This window comes from Corythoichthys intestinalis, chromosome 12 (genome assembly GCF_030265065.1).
Source record: "Corythoichthys intestinalis isolate RoL2023-P3 chromosome 12, ASM3026506v1, whole genome shotgun sequence".
NCBI lineage: Eukaryota > Metazoa > Chordata > Actinopteri > Syngnathiformes > Syngnathidae > Corythoichthys > Corythoichthys intestinalis.
In genome coordinates, this window is record NC_080406.1 from 7,184,978 (window position 1) to 7,208,021 (window position 23,044).

Consider the following 23,044-nt stretch of genomic DNA (forward strand, 5'->3'; position numbering starts at 1 on the left):
TATCCAAGAGTTCATGACATGTTCTATTGTCGAATCAATAACACTCAATTGTATAAGAGCTATATTTATTTTAAGGCGAACAGTTTCTCGATGGATAAGAGGGATGTCACGTGACATTTTGTGTGACCTCTAAAATAATGCTCAACAACACGGAGAAATATTTACAAGTACACAAGGGTCAATGCAAAGAAGCACTGGCACATGGCCATCGACTGTTAAAAGACCCCGCTGATTCGTGGACAAGTGCATTGTTGAGTACCATTATCACAGATATGGCATTCAAGCTAACTAACTATTGAATAGCAATTAATTGATTACATTCTGACAATTAGAGATGCAGTATAAATACACTGATCCCTCGCTACTTTGCGCTTCAAATTTCTTTTTGTCAATTAAAAAATACATAAGTGCAGATGAGCTGTCCCGAGCCAATCACATAGTCTCACTTTCCCGCCTGCTGCTCTTCATGGTCAGGCAGTGCACTAGAGTTGCTTATTAAAGTTAACAATGATTGACAGACGTTAAGGTTTGATCTTGCCAGAGATGCTTGGAAGCCAAAACTTCAAAGCGCCGCATGTGTCAATCATCATTCAGCTTGTTAAACATTTGCTGCTGCGATTTTGCCATGTGGCAAAACTGATTTTGCCAGGTGGCTTTTTTTGGGCCATGTGGCAGAATTGATTTTGACATGTGGCATTTTTTTGGGGGGGTATGTGGCAAAATGGATTTTGGTTTGTCGCATTTTTGGGAGCGGGGGGTACATGGCATTTTTTGGGGGGGTATATGGCAGTTTTGAAGGCCATGCACGTGCATGCCATTGACGGCTATGCGTGTCGAAATTTTTTCATTCATTTTAAATGGTAGAAAAACGTGTGGCTGTGATTTTTTACCATACACTTGCATTACAGCGCATTTACATTCAACTGGCAACCAAGTCAGGCTATGCCACTAACGGCTATGCACATCCAAATTTCCCAAAATCCACATTCATTTTGCCACCAAAAAAAAAAAAAAAAAAGGCCACATGTCAAAATCAATTTTGCCACATGACAAAATCAATTCTGCCACATGGCAAAGGAAAAATGCCACATGGCAAAATCCATTTTGCCACATGGCAAAGAAAAAAATGCCACATGGCAAAATCCATTTTGCCACATGTCAAAGAAAAAATGCCACATGTCAAAATCCATTTTGCCACATGACAAAAAAATGCCACATGACAAAATCAATTCTGCCACATGACAAAATCAATTCTGCCACATGGCAAAGGAAAAATGCCACATGGCAAAATCCATTTTGCCACATGGCAAAGAAAAAAATGCCACATGGCAAAATCCATTTTGCCACATGTCAAAGAAAAAATGCCACATGTCAAAATCCATTTTGCCACATGACAAAAAAATGCCACATGACAAAATCAATTCTGCCACATGGCAAAGGAAAAATGCCACATGGCAAAATCCATTTTGCCACACGGCAAAGAAAAAATGCCACATGGCAAAATCCATTTTGCCATATGTCAAAGAAAAAATGCCACATGGCGAAATCCATTTTGCCACATGGCAAAGCAAAAATGCCAAGTGGCAAAATCCATTTTGCCACATGGCAAATACCACTTTTGGTTCTAGCTGGCTCTCCAATTCTGCCCTTACAACATAGTATGGGAAGACAATCTAAATGACCTACTGTAATTTTCGCACTATAAGACGCACCTGACTATAAGCCGCCACCCACCAAATTTGACACGAAAATGGCACTTATTCATAGATAGGCCGCACTGGACTATAAGCCGCAGCTGTCCTCATAAGACCAAATGAACCACCATGAAGCTTTGAACCAATTGGTTGCTTCATTGCTTCACGAAGCTTCATCTGGCCATCGCTCCTCCCTTGGGGGATACAGTCAACAACTGCTGCCATCTGCTGTCAACACTGTTGTTGTCCAACATGCCTCCTAGCATGCACTGCAGTGCTACAGATGTAAACAACAATCAAAATTCGTGTTTTGTGCTAATTATTTCTACAGTTACTGTTCCAGTTGTTTCATTAATTGCTAGTTATGGTATTTGGTAACACTTTAATTGACAGGGGCGCTATAAGACTGTCATTATATAATAATTATGGCATGACACTGTCATAACCATTATTGAATGCTAATGACAGATGTTATTTTGTGTCCTACAGCAAACTGTCTTGGATGTAAAAGATCCAAGCTGGACATAAATGGAGTTAGTGGCATAATTTGCCAGATGACACTTAATGACATCTGTCATAGGCCCATGATAGTGTCTTGTCATAGTTATGACGGTCTTATGACAGTCTTATGACGCTGCTGTCAAATAAAGTGTTACCTATTAACCCATATACAGTGGGGCAAATAAGTATTTAGTCAACCACCAATTGTGCAACTTCTCCTACTTGAAAATATTAGAGAGGCCTGTAATTGTCAACATGGGTAAACCTCAACCATGAGGGACAGAATGTGGGGGAAAAAAATCAGAAAATCACATTGTTTGATTTCTAAAGAATTTATTTGCAAATCATGGTGGAAAATAAGTATTTGGTCAATACCAAAAGTTCATCTCAATACTTTGTTATGTACCCTTTGTGGGCAATAACGGAGGCCAAACGTTTTGTATAACTCTTCACTTGGTGTAAAGAAATCAACTGTGGGAGCAATTATTAGCAAATGGAAGACTTACAAGACCACTGATAATCTCCCTCGGTCTGGGGCTCCATGCAAGATCTCACCCCGTGGCGTCAAAATGATAACAAGACCGGTGAGCAAAAATCCCAGAACCACACGGGGGGGACCTAGTGAATCACCTACAGAGAGCTGGGACCACAGTAACAACGGCTACTATGAGTAACACAATGCGCCGCCAGGGACTCAAATCCTGCACTGCCAGACGTGTCCCCCTGCTGAAGCCAGTACACGTCCAGGCCCGTCTGGGGTTCGCTAGAGAGCATTTGGATGATCCAGAAGAGGACTGGGAGAATGTGTTATGGTCAGATGAAACCAAAATAGAACTTTTTGGTAGAAACACAGGTTCTCATGTTTGGAGGAGAAAGAATACTCAATTGCATCCGAAGAACACCATACCCACTGTGAAACATGGGGGGGGAAACATCATGCTTTGGGGCTGTTTTTCTGCAAAAGGACCAGGACGACTGATCTGTGTAAAGGAAAGAATGAATGGGGCCATGTATCGAGAGATTTTGAGTGAAAATCTCCTTCCATCAGCAAGGGCATTGAAGATGAGACGTGGCTGGGTCTTTCAGCATGACAATGATCCCAAACACACAGCCAGGGCAACAAAGGAGTGGCTTCGTAAGAAGGATGACAAGGTCCTGGAGTGGCCTAGCCAGTTTCCAGATCTCAACCCCATAGAAAATCTGTGGAGGGAGTTGAAAGTCCGTGTTGCCCAAAGACAGCTACAAAACATCACTGCTCTAGAGGAGATCTGCGTGGAGGAATGGGCCAAAATACCGGCAACAGTGTGTGAAAAGCTTGTGAAGAGTTACAGAAAACGTTTGGCCTCCGTTATTGCCAACAAAGGGTACATAACAAAGTATTGAGATGAACTGTTGGTATTGACCAAATACTTATTTTCCACCATGATTTGCAAATAAATTCTTTAAAAATCAAACAATGTGATTTTCTGTTTTTTTTTTCTTCTCCACATTCTGTCTCTCATGGTTGAGGTTTACCCATGTTGACAATTACAGGCCTCTCTAATATTTTCAAGTGGGAGAACCTGCACAATTAGTGGTTGACTAAATACTTATTTGCCCTACTGTAGATGTGTTATGTTTTGTTACTTTGGATGGATATCATAGTTGGACTATTTGTTGTTTTAAGTTTTCAGAATAAGTCGGTGTATACAGCAAGTGCCTGTAAGATCAGTCTGCATTTTATTGAAATGGAGTCAGGCTGTGAGTCGTCTAAACACCTCAAAGGTCGGCACTCATTGATTGCTACTCAGCAGTTGGCATTTTCACCAATCTAATTTTCATGTTGTTACAAACTTCCAACATCGTGTTTTTGAATGTTATCCTGTTAAATTTATGCAGCGCAAATGGATCAAGCGATGCCACGTTGCAGGAGTCAATGCGGTTATAATAAGGAAATAATGAATTTTCTGCATCTTTTTCTTGCACCAACCAGTTCAGGATTAACAAACTCAAAGTTGTGAAATGCAGTATTGTGTTGGATCCCCTGAGGTGTACCAAATGAAGGGTCCGGTGCATGTGTTGCCGAATTTGGCCTTTTCCTTATCGATATCAGTCACTGTTATTTTGGAAAACGTGACTTTTGCCGCTGTGCCCTTTAAAGTTGCCTCGCGATTCCCAAAATATGAATCACAGCCTGTCTTTACAAAGACTTTGAATCTCAAAGGCCGTTCAGCAGTGAAGCAGTCTGCTGATTATTAAGAGTAAAGTTGTTGCAAAACAGTTACAGGCATAATAATGTATTTATCTCCTCCGACATTTGCATAACAATGGCAACCGCCTTCGGTTGATAGCTTCACCCTCAGTCGGTGGGATGCGGCAGATGTGATATCTCCGTGCATATGCATCATATCTGCTGTGGTGCGCGCTACAAATGTGTTGTGGTTCAAGATGATTTATTTCCCCGCCCATGTCGCCTGTACTACGTGGTTTAACAGCCGTGCTCCCGTTACTCCGATAGCTCCAGATAAACACGGCTTGGACAATAACAATCTATGCGGGTTGGGCATATTTCACCCCGAGTAAACCGATATTACCGAAAGCAGGAAGACAGGAAACATATGGTATGTAGGCCAAATACAGTGGTATGAAAAAGTATCTGAACCTTTTGGAATTTCTCACATTTCTGCATACAATCTAGTGCTGCAACAATTAATCGATTAACTCGAGTATTCGATTAGAAAAAAAAGATTCAAATTAAATTTGCTGCTTCGAGTATTCGTTTAATTATAGCGGCGTTGTAATGGTTTGTTTCGAAAATGTTTGCATTTAGTTGCATTGATTTGGGTGGATGCACTGTTCTCTAGTGTGCCTCATTTCACATGGCTGAATCCAGCTGCTGTCTGTTAAGACCAACATAAGCTAAGTTTATGTTTGAGCAAATGTTTTTAATGCATTTGTAATTTCTTTTATAGGCATATTTAACAGTTTTTTTGTGGGCATACGTGTTTGAACCATTTGTTAAGAGCATGGTAAAAAAAAAAAAAAAGTTAGCATTTTATAGCATTTAAGCTAGCGGACTTTTGCTATGTAAGTTAGCCAATTGTTTTTTGGTTGTACATAGATCTGCATTTATTTTTTTTTATACCGTTTGAGGCTCAGCTCAGGTATTTTCATTTTTTTATGTTCCTTATCCAATTACTTGATGATTCGAACTACGTAAGTACTTCATTGATAAATCGACTAGTAAAATAATCGATAGCTGCAGCCCTATTTTGAACACTGCAAAAACACAAAATCCTATCAGGACTTACAATTTAGACTAACTTATACTTAACTAGAACTTAAAAATAGCTTGACACGAATAGAAATTCACTTGAAACACGTGGGGAAAACTTTTAAAGTGATGTGTGTAAGCGTAATGACATTTTTTGGTAAGAAATATAGTTTATTTATTTATTTCTTTATTTTTTTTATAAGATCTGGAAGTTTTTTTAGGGTAAGCCGTGAATTAGTTTGTTTTTTCTAGTCACGTCTGAGATGCAATTGTTTGCTGTTTTAAACAATGTACATCAAAAATTAAGACATTGATTGTCTGAAAATGGTTCAATCTTAGGTAAAATGTCTTGTTTTCTCATGTGTATTTATTATTGCTCTTTACCTAAAAAATGCTTCATCCGATTACTCGATATTTTCAGTCGAATACTCGATAGCTGCAGCCCTAATACAATCACAATCAAATGTTATCTGATCTTTGTCAAAATCACACAGATGTAAAAACAGTATCTGCGTTACCTAAAACCACTCAAACATTTATAGGTTTTCATATTTTAACGAGGATAGCATGCAAACAACGACAGAAGGCGGAAAAATAAGTAAGTGAGCCCTCTGCCTAAGGAGACTTAAAGAGCAATTGAAACCAATTTTTACCAAACAATTCAAGTCAGTTGTGTGCCCAATCACTAGTGAGTGGTTTAAAGCTGCTCTGCCTACTATAAAACACACACCTGGTAAGAATTATCTTGGGGGCAGTTTACATGGCGACACAAAGACGCAATGACTGAGTAGCGGACTCGCGTGCATATGGTGTCGGCGAAGACGGAAGGCAAAAAATTCTGCATCCTGCCTCCGAAGTGGAAGAATCTGATTGCGGGGGATTGAGGGGGGCTTCCTCGGCATGCATATTAAAGGCTCCCGCGGCGCGAGACCGCGCCGTTAACGTCAGCACTCGTACACATCACCCTGGGCGTGCGGAGCGGTGCTACTAAACATTAAAAACAGCAAATATGGCGGAATGTCGGCTTTAATTTACTGTTTTAATTATATTTTTAAATTAAATATGTTGAATATTTCAATTTTTGTGCCTTTTTGAACAAAAGAAAAATGCCATTGCTTCGAGTGGGCGGGCATATTTTTTTCCGGGCTGAGGGAGCTTGGTCGGGTCAAAGTGCATCATTCTCTGTCGCCCTGTAAATCTGCACTGCCCCCTAGGGCCTGGCATGAATACTACATCGTTTTCATGCAGAATTGCGACATTGTTCGAATGGAGACGCAAATGCAAATGCAAATTTGAAATTTTTCGTATTCTCGGAGAGTCACCATGTAAACGGCCCCTAAAGCTGCACTGCCCACTATAAAACACACACCTGGTAAGAATTGTCTTGGGGGCAGTTTACATGGCGACTCCGCGACACGAAGACGCAATGACTGAGTAGCGGAATTGGCTCGCATGCATAAGGTGTTGGCGAAGACGAAAAATTCTAATTCCTGCCTCCAAAGTGGAAGAATTCAATTGCGGGGGCATGAGGTGGGCTGGCTCCGCATGCATATCAAAAACTCCTGCTGCGCGGGATCTGCGCCGATAACATCAGCACTCGTTACGTCACATTGGGCGTGCGCAGCGGTGCTATTAAACATTAAAAACAGCTAATAGCGGAACATCGGCTTTAATTTACTGTTTTAAAAATATCTTTAAATTTAAATATGATGAACGTTTCCATTTTTGTGCCTTTTTGAACAAAAGAAAATGCCATTGCTTGGAGTGGGCGGGCATGTTGTCTTCCGGGCTGAGGAGGTCAAAGTGCATTATTCACTGTCGCCTTGTAAATCTGCACTGCCCCCTAGGGCCTGGCATGAATACTACATTGTTTTCATGCGGAATTGCAACATTGTTAGAATGGAGACGGAACCATATAAATGCAAACATGAAATTTTTCGTCTTCTCGGCAAGTCACCATATAAATAGCCCCCTTGATGAGAAGCATTGTCTGATATGGATAATGGCTCGGTCAAAAGAGCTGTCTGAAGACCTGTGATCAAGGATTGTTGATTTGTATAAAGCTGGGAAAGGATACAAAACCATCTCTAAAAGTCTGGATGTTCATCAATCGACAGTTGGAGAAGTTGTCTACAAATGGAGAGAGTTTGGCATTGTTGCTTCTCTCCCAAGGAGTGGCCCTTCCACCAAAGATGACGCCAAGAGTTCAGCGCAGAATACTCAGAGAGGTAAAAAAGAACCCTAGAGCGTCTGCTAAAGACCTGCAGAAATCACTCGCACAGTCTAATGTCTCTGTGCACACATCAACTATATGTAAAACAATGGCCAAGATTGGTGTTCATGGGAGGACTCCATGGAGGAAGCCACTGCTGTCTAAAAAAAACATTGTTGCTCATTTAATGTTCGCAAAAGGCACTTGGACACTCCACAGATGTTTTGGCAAAATATTTTGTGGACTGATGAAAACAAAGTTGAATTGTTTGGAAGTAACACACAACGCGATGTTTGGAGCTCACCAACAGCTCAGCAACATCAACACCTCATTCCCACCGTGAATCATGGTTTGGGGCTGTTTTGCTACCTCAGGGCCTGGACAACTTGCAGTCAATAATGGAAGAATGATTTCAAAGGTTTATCAGGATGTCTTGCAGGAAAACCTGAGGCCGTCCGTCAGACAGTTGAAGCTAAAAAGAGGACGGATGCTGCAACAAGACAATGATCCAAAACACAGAAGTAAATCAACTTTGGAGTGGTTTCAGAAGAAAAAAATATACGTTCTGGAGTGGCCAAGTCAAAGTCCAGACTTGAACCCCATTGAGATGCTGTGGCATGACCTAAAGACAGCGATTCATGCCAGACATCCTAGGAATCGGACTGAACTACAGCAGTTTTGTAGAGAAGAATAGGCCAAGATTAGTCCCTATCGATGTGCCAGACTGATCTGCCGCTACAGGAAGCGTCTGGTTGAAGTTATTGCTGCCAGGGGGGGCACAAAATACTAAATGTGATGGTTCACTTACTTATTTTACCTCCTTCTGTCATTGTTTCCATACTATCCTCGTTAACATATGAAAATCTATCAATGTTTGGGTGGTTTTAGTTAAAAAAGACACTGTTTTTACATCTGTGTGATTTTGACAAAGATCAGAAATGCAGAAATTCCAAATTCCAAAAGGTTCTGATACTTTTTCACACCACCGTACATGAGAGCATTTAATCAAGTATGAATCAAGGTGGGTAGAGTAGCTAAATATTCCCTCAAGTAAGAGTAGAGTTACTTCAAAATAATATAACTCAAGTAAAAGTAGTCATCCAAAAAATTTACTCAAGTACATATAAAAAGTATTCAGTGAAAAGAATACTCAAGTAACAAGTAACATTGTGAGTAATGTTTTTTAAAAACAATATAAAAATAAATCAACAGGTAATCACCTGAAATGGCCCAAAATTACCTCGTTGCCTAGCATTGGCTACCACTGATGGGCATAGAAGTGGGAGGGTCCCGTTTGAAGTGGGAGGGGTTAATTTGCTGCCACCCGATGGCGGCGGACGTGTTTCCTCCCTGCTCCTGCTATCTTCGTCAGTCTAGTGTGTCTGCCTTTTTTGTATTTCCTCTGTGGATCAACTGTTGCTGGTCTCTCATATAAAAATGGATCTGATTAGTTGGTCTCTCAGCGCAATTGACAAGATTTCTTCAACAAGACATGGTGCACCAGGAGAGCCGTCTATCCCCCAGATGGTACCTTTGCCGCTGGATACGTGAGAGATTCATGGGATCACTGGAAGCCAGCGTGTCTTACTGTCCTATCTGTGGGAGATATCAAGGATATTTGGCTGTTTGGCGTGACGGTCGTGGGTTCTCTCTGCTTGGTTTAGGAGGTGCCCTGCTCTATTGCAAAGTTTCCAAGACTGCAGCTTTCAAGGAAATCAACAAATTGACCACGGATCAAACTGTGCGATTCAACGCATTGAAGGACCGCGTCGAGGCTCGGATCGAGAACGGGCTCTGTGGACTCACGGTTCGGTCCGAGGAAGGATGGAGAAAAGTGGATGCTACCTGGTGTCAGGTGACGGAACTGACTGCGACTATTGGCAATGACTTAAGGGTCCTGAGGTCTCACATACGCCCTGTGGAACGCAAATTTGACTGAAGACCAACCGTATTTGGTCATATTAAATTACTTATTCGGCTTAATTCGATGATAATTTTCCTTTCCCGAACACCCTTATCCCACCCCTCCCTTCTCCTGGAGAGAGTCGCGCAGATGGCTCATCTCTTGCTCTTGATTCTCTTCCCAAGGCCGGTCGCAGGGCCCTGTGACTCTTATTTTGTCTACAGATACACTGTACTGATACACTTGTGCATACACACACTCACACACAACCTCCCCCCTAGTCCGCCACCGCCTTTTTCTTACTATCCCTGCCCCCCCCCCCCCTTCTTCCAGCCATGACTGGTAGTTCATTTTTCGTACAAAAAATCCCTGCACGTGACCTGTGCATCGTGTTATATCCCTGCTATGTTGTATGATATATGTGTGTACGGTAACTTCTGTAACTGCTTTACTTGTAACTTGCGCTGTAATTTCGTTGTCATCTGTTGTCATCTTGTGAGAGCTGGTGTCAATGACAAATAAATCTCTGAATCTGAAATCTCCCAGTTCAAATGGATTGGACATCTTCTCGTGATAAACGTACATCAGAAGGATGAAGTTAGCTTGTTTTTCTGTTTATGAGTTCCTTTGTAGAATATCTGTTGGGTCTAAAACTCGTTCTTTAACTTAGTTATTTACCCAAGGCAAGCTGACAAAAGGCAGGGAATAAAGTGAGACAGAGTCAGAGAGTTGACGTTTTTCAACCTGCAGGTTGGGAGAGCCAGGAGACATGTTCCGCGACCAATGTCTCATCGAACTCCCTCTCCGAACTTTTATTGAGGGCTTGTTGGTGGGCGGAATACAGTTACAACACTGTTGTCCAACGTGGCAGGTTCGATCGGGCAAGTTCCTTATTCTAGTCATTGATTGAACAGTCACACTCTTGATTGAATTAACAGTCACACTCTTGATCGGGCAAGATATCTTTGTTTTGAACACACATTTGAACTGAAAGTACTGTGGCTTGGTGGAAAAATACTGAGACGTTGTGTCATGAATCAACGTATGTGTGTGTATCTATTTATCAGCAGAATGTGAGCAATTGCTGGTAATAAAAATGTAAGCACATGATTATGGGCTAAAACTGTATTCTTCATAATAGCTGTGGGAGAGCAAACTGTCATAATATATACGGCATACAACTTATCTTGCAATATCCTGGAATAATTTTCTGACCAATGTATCGATAATCGTTGTATCGCCATATCGTGAGACCAACGTTATCATGAGCTTTGTATAGCACATTGTATCGTGAGGTACCAAGAGGTTCCCACTCCTACTTTCGAGTGATGTTGATGCAATAATTAAACACTCTCTGTCTGGTTTATTATTTTTTTTACTTTGCTTTAAAGACGCCACATGATTGAACACGCCGGCGTGATCATAGGACTTCCAGATGCAATCTCGTGTTTGGAAGTTTGGTATAATGGAGCCATGTGATTATTGTTGCGACATCTCATTGGTGAAACTGCTAGAGCCACTATGGGCATCCCTGACAAAAATAAAGTAAATATGCTGAATAAAAAGGAAAAATGTAGTGTAGCCCAAAGTATACATGCATTTTACAGTAGCGTAATATTAATATTCTAAACGTTTGTCGATGTAATAAATGTAGCTGCAACATTCCTGTCTCCAAGTACAATCATTTAAAAGAACCACATCTTTTTCAATCTGTCTTCAATGACCAATAATGATAAAAAATGCACCCACTAATCCTCTTAAGGCCGCCTCTTTACTCACTGAGTGCACAGAAGACATCATTGGGAGAATGATAAGATGGCAGCAGAATGGAAAGCACTGAGATAAAGGGGAGCAATATTGAGTTTCACTTGGAGCAAAGCAGTAAGTGGCTAAAAAAAATAAAAATCATCATGTCCCAGAGGTCATGAATAAAAGACCAAGAAGGGAATAATTTGGGGCAAAGCGGATACAGAACGAAACATTTTGGATGTGAATATGATTGGAAACTAAAGTCTCCTGACCATGATTTTCTCCCTCGATGAAATAGGGCTGAGCCAAGGGCATAGGTTTGTTCTCAATATTGGTAGGGACGATAGAACAGCATAACCTGCATGTGCACTTTTTGTTGGGGACAGGACATTAATAAGACCAAACAGATTAGGTGAACGGGGGTCAGGGCAACATTTCTCACCAATATGAACCATAATTAATTGATAGGCTAAATGATTAATGCAAAATAAATCTGTATTGACTTATACTAACTTTGACACTGCATATTTATAACATCTTAATCTGATCATTTTTCTTAAACCTCGTCGAATTATTTTCTACATCTTGTTTTGAGTGTTAAAGGCTAGTTAACAGATTAATGCGTCAGATTTTTCCCTTACTTTAAATGTTAAATTGTTCTTATTAAGCCCATTCAGCTAAAACTTGGTCATTTTTCACCTAAATCAAGACAAAAATTACTTTCAAATAATGTTTTGATGTAACAGTATCTATTCTTGAATTAAGAAAATTTCTGACAAACATGCTCGTTTTAAAGATTAAATATACAAACTTTTTGCTTAAAATAAGTCTGTTAAGCTTATTTGCAGCCAGCTATTTTTCTTATTTCAAGAAATCTAAATGAGTGAAATTTACTTAAAGCACTGGCAGATAATTTTACTTATTTCTAGTAGATTTACACAGAAAACAAGGGATGGTTTTTTTTCTTCCAGTTTTAAGGAGGTGGGTTTTTGCAGTGCATATTTATTGGTTGAGGTGATACGCTGTTCGATTCAAACCGTTTTTTTTTTAAAAAAACAAACTACTAAAGAATTAAGAAAGTGAGTGTATGGGGCGGGAGGAGGGGGCGCGGATCAAGTCATCAGCCAATCAAACGTACGTTTAAGGAATAAAAATGGACTGGCACATTCAGCAAGTGAAAAGCGGTCAGTGCAAGTCGGGACATAATGAAAATAATTCACCCGGCTGTGTGTTTGGTATCATTGTCATGCTGAAAGGAAAGACCCAGTCACATCTCATCTTCAATGCCCTAGCTAATGGAAGGAGATTTTCACTCAAAATCTCTCGATACATGGCCCCATTCATTCTTTCTTTTAAACATATGAGTCGTCCTGGTCCCTTTGCAGAAAAACAGCCCCAAAGCATAATGTTTCCACCCCCATGCTTCACAGTGGGTATGGTGTTCTTTGGATGCAATTCAGTATTCTTTCTCCTCCAAACACGAGAACTTGTGTTTCTACCAAAAAGTTCTATTTGGTATTTTGGAGAATTACACATTCTCCCAGTCCTCTTCTGGATCATCCAAATGCTTTCTAGCGAACCGCAGACAGGCCAGGACGAGTACTGGCTTCAGCAGGGGGACACGTCTTGCAGTGCAGGATTTGAGTCCCTGGCGGCGCATCGTGTTACTGATAGTAGCCTTTGTTACTGTGGTCTCAGCTCTCTGTAGGTCATTCACTAGGCCCCCCCGTGTGATTCTGGGATTTTTGCTCACCGTTCTTCTTCTCATTTTGACGCTACGGGGTGAGATCTTGCTTGGAGCCCCAGATCGAGGGAGATTATCATTGGTCTTGTGTGTCTTCCATTTTCTAATAATTGCTCCCACAGTTGATTTCTTTACACCAAGCGTTTTACCTATAGAGCCTACCCACGTACCACGTGCTCGCTGTATGGTTCCGCCCATTTGTCCGTCAAAACATAGTGTTAACCTGTTACGGCTACGTACATTTCTCCTATTTACGGCGTGTTTTTCTGCTCCTTAACATTAATAATCAAACTGGTGAAGGCGTGTGTGGCTGTTGGTTGCACTAACAGAGAAGATGGAAGGAGAGACTTGAAGTTTTACCGTATTCCGAGGGATCCAAAGAGGAGAGCGAAATGGACGGCTGCAATTTGACGTGAAAACTGGACACCAAAAAATCACCACAGACTATGTAGTAGTCATTTTATATCCGGTAAGATGCATTTAATATATATTTAGAGGGTTTTGGCCTGACAACCACAATTAAGATCATTGCTAGGCTAATCGCCGACAACATACGACGTAGTACGACATAGTTTCAAATTCAAGATGTTTGTGACTTCCCTTTCTTCCACCATCGTTATTTTTTGAATAATATTTAGCTGGTACCAAGTGAAAGAAACTGGCCTCGTCTACGGGGCTGACAAATAACCACAATTAAGATCATTGCTAGGCTAATCGCCGACAACATACACGTATGTATGTAGTGAGAGTGCTATCGCTAAACCATATAAACATTAAAAGCCTTAACTCCATTGACAAACGACATGAAATACATTAGACTTGACAGTGGATGTTACCAATAACAAAAGATTTTGAATTGAAAATTTCGTAACTCACCTTTCCAAGCACAAGATAGATTCCTGCCGAATTTTCGTGGACGAGGACCTGTTTCACCCAACCAGCAACGAAGTATTTATAAGCCTCCAAGCTCTTGAAGTTTTTCATATTTTCGGGAGAATAGGCTGATTTAGTGTGGACAAGATAATTGTAAATATCTGCGTAGCAGATGTCAGGCAGACAGGGCGAAGACGGTGGGTCGAAAAACATCGATTTGGGCATCAAATATGGATCTGGCGACTTTATAGAACGAAGCTTTTCCTCATAATGCCTTTTATGCAACAGATCCAGTGAGTTTGCGGCATCAGAAAGCACCGGGTCTTACATGAAATGCATTTTAAATTCCGCCATCAATTGAAAACAATGCTAATACAGAGTCAAAATGACGGACAAGTGGGCGGAACCATACAGCGAGCACGTGGTACGTGGGTAGGCTCTATTGAAGATTCAGTCTTCCCAGCCTGGTGCAGGTCTACAATTTTGTCTCTGGTGTCCTTCAACAGCTCTTTGGTCTTGGCCATAGTTGAGTTTGGAGTGTGACTGACTGAAGTTGTGGACAGGTGTCTTTTATACCGATAATGAGTTAAAACAGGTGCCATTAATACAGGTAACGAGTGGAGCCTTGTTAGAAGAAGTTAGACCTCTTTCACAGCCAGAAATCTTGCTTGTTTGTAGGTGACCAAATACTTATTTTGCACTCTTATTTGGAAATAAATTCTATGAAAATCAAACAATGTGGTTTTCTGTTTTTTTCCCACATTCTGTCTCTCACGGTTGAGGTTTACCCATGTTGACAATTACAGGCCTCTTCAATCTTTTCAAGTGGGAGAACTTGCTCAATTAGTGGTTGACTAAATACCTATTTGCCCCACTGTAAATATGGCCACTGTGCAAAAATGTAAGTGTAACACAAATGACTTACAGCAAGAGGGGCTTGAACAGTACACTTCAACCATAGGACCGAGTAACAGACCACTTATTGTTAATGGCAAGTCGAAATCACGCAAGTCGGGTACGTCGTAACCCGGGGACTACCTGTACTTTACGTGAATATGCAGCGAAACGCATTCCCCAGCCTCTCCTTCTTTTTGACCAATGAGCTGACGGGACAATGACAATACGAAATCCCACTCTTCTCATGGTACGGAGTTGGCAACCTTCAATGATACCAGTGTAAAAAAACAAGGAAGGAAGAAAGAAAAGAAAATGTAACTTGCTGTATTTTCTAAAGTTGTTTTGGTGAGTGTTTTTTTCTGTAAACATCAAGTTGCGCTCCAAGAAGAATGAGGCAGAAACAATTAGCTTCAAAAGCCAAGGCCATGAAGTGTCTAAATGAAGTCAGATTGACATTACAACAATTGCTTTGTACGGAGCCCTTAAAGGGACATTGAAAGAAATAAAATCAATTTAAACCATCTGGTGCACACTAGATACTAAGTAGTGCCCACTTGAAACTAGCTGGTGCCCACCAGAAAGTATGTGGTGAGCACCACACTGTTTTTAATGCGCAAACAGATGTAAATTCAAACTATCTGGTGCGTACCAGATTGTATGTGGTGCGCACTAGAAACTATCTGGTGTAAACCAGATAGTAAGTGATGCGCACCAGATTGTTTCTGGTGTGAGTCAGATAGTATGTGGTGTGCACCAGATTTTTTCAGGTGCGCAAACAGAAAGAAAGTAAAATTAAGCCATCTGGTGCGCACCACATTGTTTCTAGTGCGCACAAGAGAGCATGTGGTGCATACCAGATTGTTTCGAGTGCACAAACAGAAATAAATTTAAACCATCTGGTGTGCACCGGATCGTAAGTGGTGCGCACCAGATTGTTTCTAGAGTGTAAACAGAAGTAAAATAAATTCAAACTATCTGGTGCCTACCACATTGTATGTGGTGCCCACTAGAAACTATCTGGTGCACACCAGATTGTTTCTGCTGCGCAAACAGAAATAAAGTAAAATTAAACCATCTGGTGGGCACCACATTGTTCCTAGTGCGCAAACAGATATAAAATTAATTATAACCATCTGGTGCGCACCACATTGTTTCTAGTGTGCAAACAGAAAAAAAAAATTAATCTCGCTGGTGCGCACCACATTGTTTCTAGTGTGCGCCAGAAACACTCTGGTGCTCACCAGATAGTATGTGGTGCAGAAAAGATAGGAAGTGGTGCGCATCAGATAGTATGTGGTGTGCACCAGATTGTTTCTGGTGCACAAACAGAAATAAAATGATATAAAACCATCTGGTGCGCACCACATTGTTTCTAGTGTGCGCCAGAAACACTCTGGTGCGCACCAGAGAGTATGTGGTGCACACCAGATAGTAAGTGGTGCGCACCAGAAACAATCTGGTGTGCAAACAAAAAATAAAATTAGACCATCTGGTGCGCACCAGATTGTTTCTAGTGCGCACCAGATAGTATGTGTACATACCAGATTGTTTCAAGTGCACGAACAGAAATGAAATACATTTAAACTATCCGGTGCGCGCCAGATAGTATGTGTACCAGATTGTTTCAGGTGTGCAAAAAGAAAATACATTTCAACCATCTGGTGCGCACCAGAAAAAAATGGGTGCATACCAGATTGTTTCTGATGCGCAAACAGAAATAAAGTAAAATTAAACCATCTGGTGGGCACCACATTGTTTCTAGTGCGCAGAGAGATATAAAATTAATTAAAACCATCTGGTGCGCACCACATTCTTTTTAGTGCGCAAACAGAAATAAAGTAAAATTAATCCCTCTGGTGCACATTAGATAGTATGTGGTGTGCACCAGATTGTGCACAAACACAAATAAAATAACATAAAACCACCGCACCAGATGGTTTTATCTTATTTTATTTCTAACAATCTGGTGCGTACCAGATAGTATGTGGTGCACACTAGATACTAAGTGGTGCCGTTTGTGGTGCGCACCAGAAACAATGTGGTGTGCGCGCACCAGAAACAATGTAGTGTGCGAAATAAAATAAAATTAAACCATCTGGTGCGCACCACATTGTTTCTAGTGCGCACCAGAAACAATCTAGTGTGCACCAGATAGCATGTGGTGCATACCAGATTGCTTCGAGCGCACAAACAGAAATCAAATAAATTTAAATCATCTGGTGCGCACCGGATAGTAAGTGTTGCACAGAAGATTGTTTCTAGTGTGCAAACAGAAATAAAATACATTTAAACTATCTGGTACACACCAGCTAGTATGTGGTGCACACTAGAAACTATATGGTGCACACCAGATAGTAAGCGGTGCGCAAACAGAAATAAATTAAAACCATCTGGTTCGCACCACATTGTTCGTAGTGCGCACCAGATAGAATGTGGTACGTACCAGATTGTTTCAAGTGCGCAAAAAGAAATAAATTTAAACCATCTGGTGCGCACCACATTGTTTTTAGTGTGTGCCAGATAGTATGTGGTGTGTACCAAATTGTTTCTAGTGCACAAACACAAATAAAATAGATTTAAACCATCTGGTACGCACCAGATAGTATGTGATGCGCACCAGATTGTTTCAAGTGCGCACCAGAAACAATCTGGTAAATTTATTTAAGCTAAGCATTTAAGCTAGCGGACATTTGTTATGCAAGTTAGCCAATTGTTCTTTTTTGTTCTTAAATAATCATTTTTAAAAATTATTTTATATCATTTGAGGCTAAGCTCAGACGCTAATTGATTCCAAGATTGAAGTACAGCTCAAATAAATCCTGTATTATCATTTTTTTTAGCACGCGAGAGCGTAGCCTCAAATGATATAAAAAAAAAAAACTAGAAACTGCAATTTCTGGAGAAATTACACCTGGTCTTTCCTATGTGGTATTACAGATCGTAGCCCCGCCCAAGGCTATCAATATGGGGAAAATTTTGGATGTCCATGGCTGTCAATGGCATCGACTTACATAGGCGTCAATGGAATCCAAGTACATTGGCATCAATACAATGGAGAAACATGCCCGTCAATGGCATTAAACAAAGTAAATGCCATGAGAAATGAATGGGAAATTTGGACGTCCGTGGCCGTCATTGGCAGCACCATTGAAAATGAATGGGAAAAATTTTGGACGTCCATGGCCGTCAATGGCATGGACATCCATACAGTCAGTTGAATCCAAGTACATTGGCATCAATAGATTCGACATGCATGGCCGTCAATGGCATCAATGCAATGTAAATTCAATTGGAAATCCCATTGTAAGTGAATGGGAAATGTTCTCATTTGAAATGAATGGGACAGTTTTTTGCAAGTTTCCGGGGGACCGTAATTTTTTTTCAAAATTCTGTATACAACTTTTATGCCCCTCACCCTCACGGAATTTTTGATGCTCAAATTGTGATATTTGGTCAAAAAGTGAAGGACTAGCTAGATTTTGAAAATTTTCTTTGTTTCCCATTTAAAATGAATGGGCACGTTTTTGGCAAATTGCCGGAAAACCGTACATTTTATCAAAAATATTTTCATTGTCACTTTTATGCCCCTCGCCATCCTGGAATTTTTTATGCCCATCTTGTGTGTTTTCGTCAAAAATTGACGGACTAGTAACATTTTGAAACTTGTCTTTTTTTCCCATTAAAAATGAATGGGCAAGTTTTTGGCAAATTTCCGGGGAACCGTATATCTTTTTCCAAATTGTGTTAATAACTTTTATTCCCCTCACCGTCCTGGAATTTTTGATGCCCAAATTGTGATATTTGGTCAAAAACTGAAGGACTAGATAGATTTTGAAACTTTTCTTTGTTTCCCATTTAAAATGAATGGGCACGTTTTTGGCAAATTGCCGGAAAACCGTACATTTGATCAAAAAATGTTTCTCTGTCACTTTTATGCCCCTCGCCATCCCGGAATTTTTGATACCCTACTTGTGTGTTTTCGTCAAAAATTGACGGACTAGTAACATTTTGAAACTTGTCTTTTTTTCCCATTAAAAATGAATGGGCAAGTTTTTGGCAAATTTCCGGGGAACCGTATACTTTTTTCAAATTGTGTTTATAAATTTTATTCCCCTCACCGTCCTGGAATTTTTGATTCCCAAATCGTGTGATTTAGTGAAAAATTGTAGGACTGGATACATTTTTAAACTTTTTTTTCCTCATTAAAAATTAATGGGCAAATTTTTGTCAAATTTCTGGGGAACCGTAATTTTTTTCCAAATTCTGTATATTACTTTTATGCCCCTCGCCGCCCTGGAATTTTTGATACCTATATTATGTATTTTGGTAAAAAATTGTAGGACTATATACATTTTGAAAATTGCTTTTTTCCAGAAAATGTCCGTTTACGGGCGAACGGAAAATTTTTCGGGGCCGTTTTGAAAAACAGCCTGCGTCGTGCGAAAATTCCAGACATGTCGATACTTGAACGGTGCCGATCGGTCAAGCGGTTCGGGCTGTGCGATGCGCCGAAGGATTCCCATTCAATAAAAAAAAAAACAGAATAACATATACCTGATCTTTCCAAAGGAAAGACCAGGTAATAAACAACAAACAAAAGAACATTTGGCTAAGCTGCATAGCAAAAGTCCGCTAGCTTAAATGCTATATAATGCTGACGTTTACCAGATTGTTTCTGGTGTTCTGGCGCGCAGAAACAATCTGGTGCGCACCAGATGGTTTGAATTTATTTCAATCCTGTCGATGTCCCTTTGGGGGCTCCGTAGCTCTTTGTTAATGCAATCACCATAGGGAATTGGCATGCTACAAATGAGCTATTAGCCTCATGTTAGCTCCCTTTCTATTTTTATGCCCACATGCCTTGTTATCCTGTGACGGTCTGCGTACTGGCACATCATGGATGTGTCTGTCATAATCTGCTAATTGGCTGGAACGGTTGTTGTTGATGTCAAACGAATGTCTTGCCATCCTTATGCGCTCTTTAGGAACCATGTGGCGAGGAAACGAGGAATCCTGTAAACGTCCATAAATCGTTTTTAGATCTCGGTGATGATAGGACATCAAAGTACGCGTGCGTGTGTATTTTAAAGATGATTCTTGTGCGAAGCTTTGTCTCGTCTCCGCTTGAGCAGGCAATTGCTTATTGGCATTTCACAATCAGGAGTGAGCAGCTGTTGCAATTGATAACAAACTGACGGTAATTGCATCAAGATCGGTGTCGCTAAACCGCGTCGAAGTCCATAGAATCATTTTTACCTGCGTGGTCCCTGTAACATTGAGCTAGCAAAACGCCATAATGCGTTTTGTGTCTTTTTTCCCCCAACTTAATCTCAGGGAAGTGTTCTCACTCGCTCTAGCTGATGGGAAGAGAGTTTTTACAAGTGGCAACACAAAAGATTTTATTATTGGCCGCTTGTTCCGCTGTCGGCGCTGATAAGAATGAGGGGAAAAGCACGCCGCCAGCAGAATCTTGCGGCAAATAAGTTCTACATCCACCCGTCGGAATCCAAATAATTGAGATTCAAGCTTTTTCCCCTACCCTACAACAGTGGACGTTATGCAACTCTGTCACAGTTGATATTCTGATGTACGTTTAGACATTGTACAAGTCGGTAATTGCTTTTGATTGCCTCTGGTGACACACACACACACACATCAAAATCAGTAAACTTTTAGGAGGAGATTTAAAAGACTTCAGTTCGTGAAAACAACAGATGGAACTCTATTAAAAGAGCGTAATCAATCAAAAGCTAGTGACTCACTTCAAATACTGTGATCCAATCCAGGGGTGTCCAAACTACAGATTTCATTGGATATGGCCCGCCTACATTCTGTGGCAGTTCTCATCTTTAACACTAGATGAAGCTTGTCACTTAAACAGTGCCTCACCATTAGCCCAGGGTTCCAAACCTGATTTACAGTTCCAGCAGAGGTGGGTAAATTAGCCGAAAAATTTGATTCAAGTAAGTGTATCATTACGTCTCAATAATATTACTCAAGTGAAAGTAGTTATCCAAAAATTAACTCAAGTACAAGTAAAAAAAAGTATTCGTTGAAATGAATACTCAAGTAATGAGTAACATTGTGAGTTGCTGCTTCCAATGTATGATTGTTTGTTTCTTTTCTCAGCACAACTTCATTCCTATTAACTGTTAGTTTTATACTGTACCTATTACTTTACAATATTCGGCCAAAAAGATGACACAAAAATCATCAAATTCAGACCAGAACAACTCTATGAAACATGACCTGCCCAGAGCATATTAGTGTCCTCTAGTGGAGAGAAAACATTGCTACATTTGATTGGTATAATGGAGTCATATGGTTATTGCTGTGACGTGTCATTGGTAAAACTGAGACAGCCACTGTCGGCATCTTTGACAAAACGACAATATGTACAGGTAGTCCCCGGTTTACGAACAAGTTCCGTTCCAGTCGGAATTAACCATTTAAATACTTCAAAACATCCTCTGAATAAAAATAAAACTCCAAAATCATGTATTATACTTCATTGTAAAGTCCTCACCAAGACTTTGGAGCTAAGTCGTAGCTAGACAGCAAGCTAAGCTCCGAAATGACGATGTCATCCACACTTGTAGAATGAAACTAAATTAAAATGACATTAAATAGGTCTCATCTTCAATAACAGCAATTGAAATTTGCTTTTACAAGTAGCTGCTAATACAGCAATAGAAATGTGCTTTTACAAGTAGCTGCTAATACAGCAATAACTAACGATTAGCATCTATCAGTTAGCGTCCGCACATTATCAAAAACAATCACATAAACTCGCCCCAGTTATTCCTCAGGTAAATGTAACGGAGTAAATGTAACATCTTACTACTCACCTCCATAAGCCGATTTTAAGGGACCTGGGGGGACCTGGTGGCCGAAACATGTTAACGGGCGGTAATTAAGTTTTTAAAATTAATTACATTAAAATATTTGACGCAATTAAAGCACATGCCTCGCTCAAACGGATTAAAATGACAGCACTGTGTAATGTCCACTTGTTTTTTGTTGTTTTTTGGTGTTTTGTCGCCCTCTGCTGGCATGCGACTGCTTGGGTGCGACTGATTTTATGGGTTTCAGCACCATGAGCATTGTGTAATTATTGACATCAACAATGGCCAGCTACTAGTTTATTTTTTGATTGAAAATTTTACAAATTTTATTAAAATGAAAACATTAAGAGGGGTTTTAATATAACATTTCTATAACTTGTTCTAACATTTATCTTTTAAGAACTACAAGTCTTTCTATCCTTGGATCGCTGTAACAGATTGTTAATGTTAATGCCATCTTGTTGATTTATTGTTATAATAAACAAATACAGTACTTATGTACAGTATGTTGAATGTATATATCCGTCTTGTGTCTTATCTTTCCATTCCAACAATAATTTACAGAAAAATATGGCATATTTTATAGACGGTTTGAATTGCGATTAATTACGATTAATTAATTTTTAAGCTGTGATTAACTCGATTAAAAATTTTAATCGTTTGACAGCCCTAATTCTATTCTATTCGTTTTGCAAAGTTTGTTTCAGTAGTGGAAATATAAATATATTTATTTTGCAATATCCTTAAACCTCTGGATTAGTTTGTTGCTTGTAGCCCTTAACTCATTTACTGCCACTGACATCATTATGCTTGGAATTTTTTTAAAATGTGAAGGCTGGCATGGAATGATCATGTTTCACTGCACCCCACTCCATTTTGACCGGAAGCCTGGCAGCGACCGTTCCTGTCAGCCCTCCCAGTTGAAATGTATTCGACGTCTATCGCCGTCAATGGTAGCCAATGAGTTAAAATGTATTTATTTTTAAGTACAGTATTAAACACCAAGTCTTTTCCCCCTGATTTTGATCCTCTGTTTAACAAATGAAAGTGGAAAGATTTCAAGTTGGCCCTTGGCATTGTAAAATTTGCCCCCCGATGGATTTGCAGCATAGAGAAATACTTTTGTAAAAATGAAAAAAGTAAACAAAATGTGAAGGTGGGTTTTAGTCCTGCTATTACTCCTTTGATTGAGGCTACTGTATCTGGTTCATGAAGTATTATTATGTTAAATGTAAAGATTAGATGGGCATTTCACATTACTACCAGCAGATGGTGCTCAGTTCAGTGTTGTGACTAGATGCACAAGCTGCTGTGATATAGTATGTACGCACAGTGATTTTTAGGTAAATTAGCCGACATGTTGAATCTTCCTT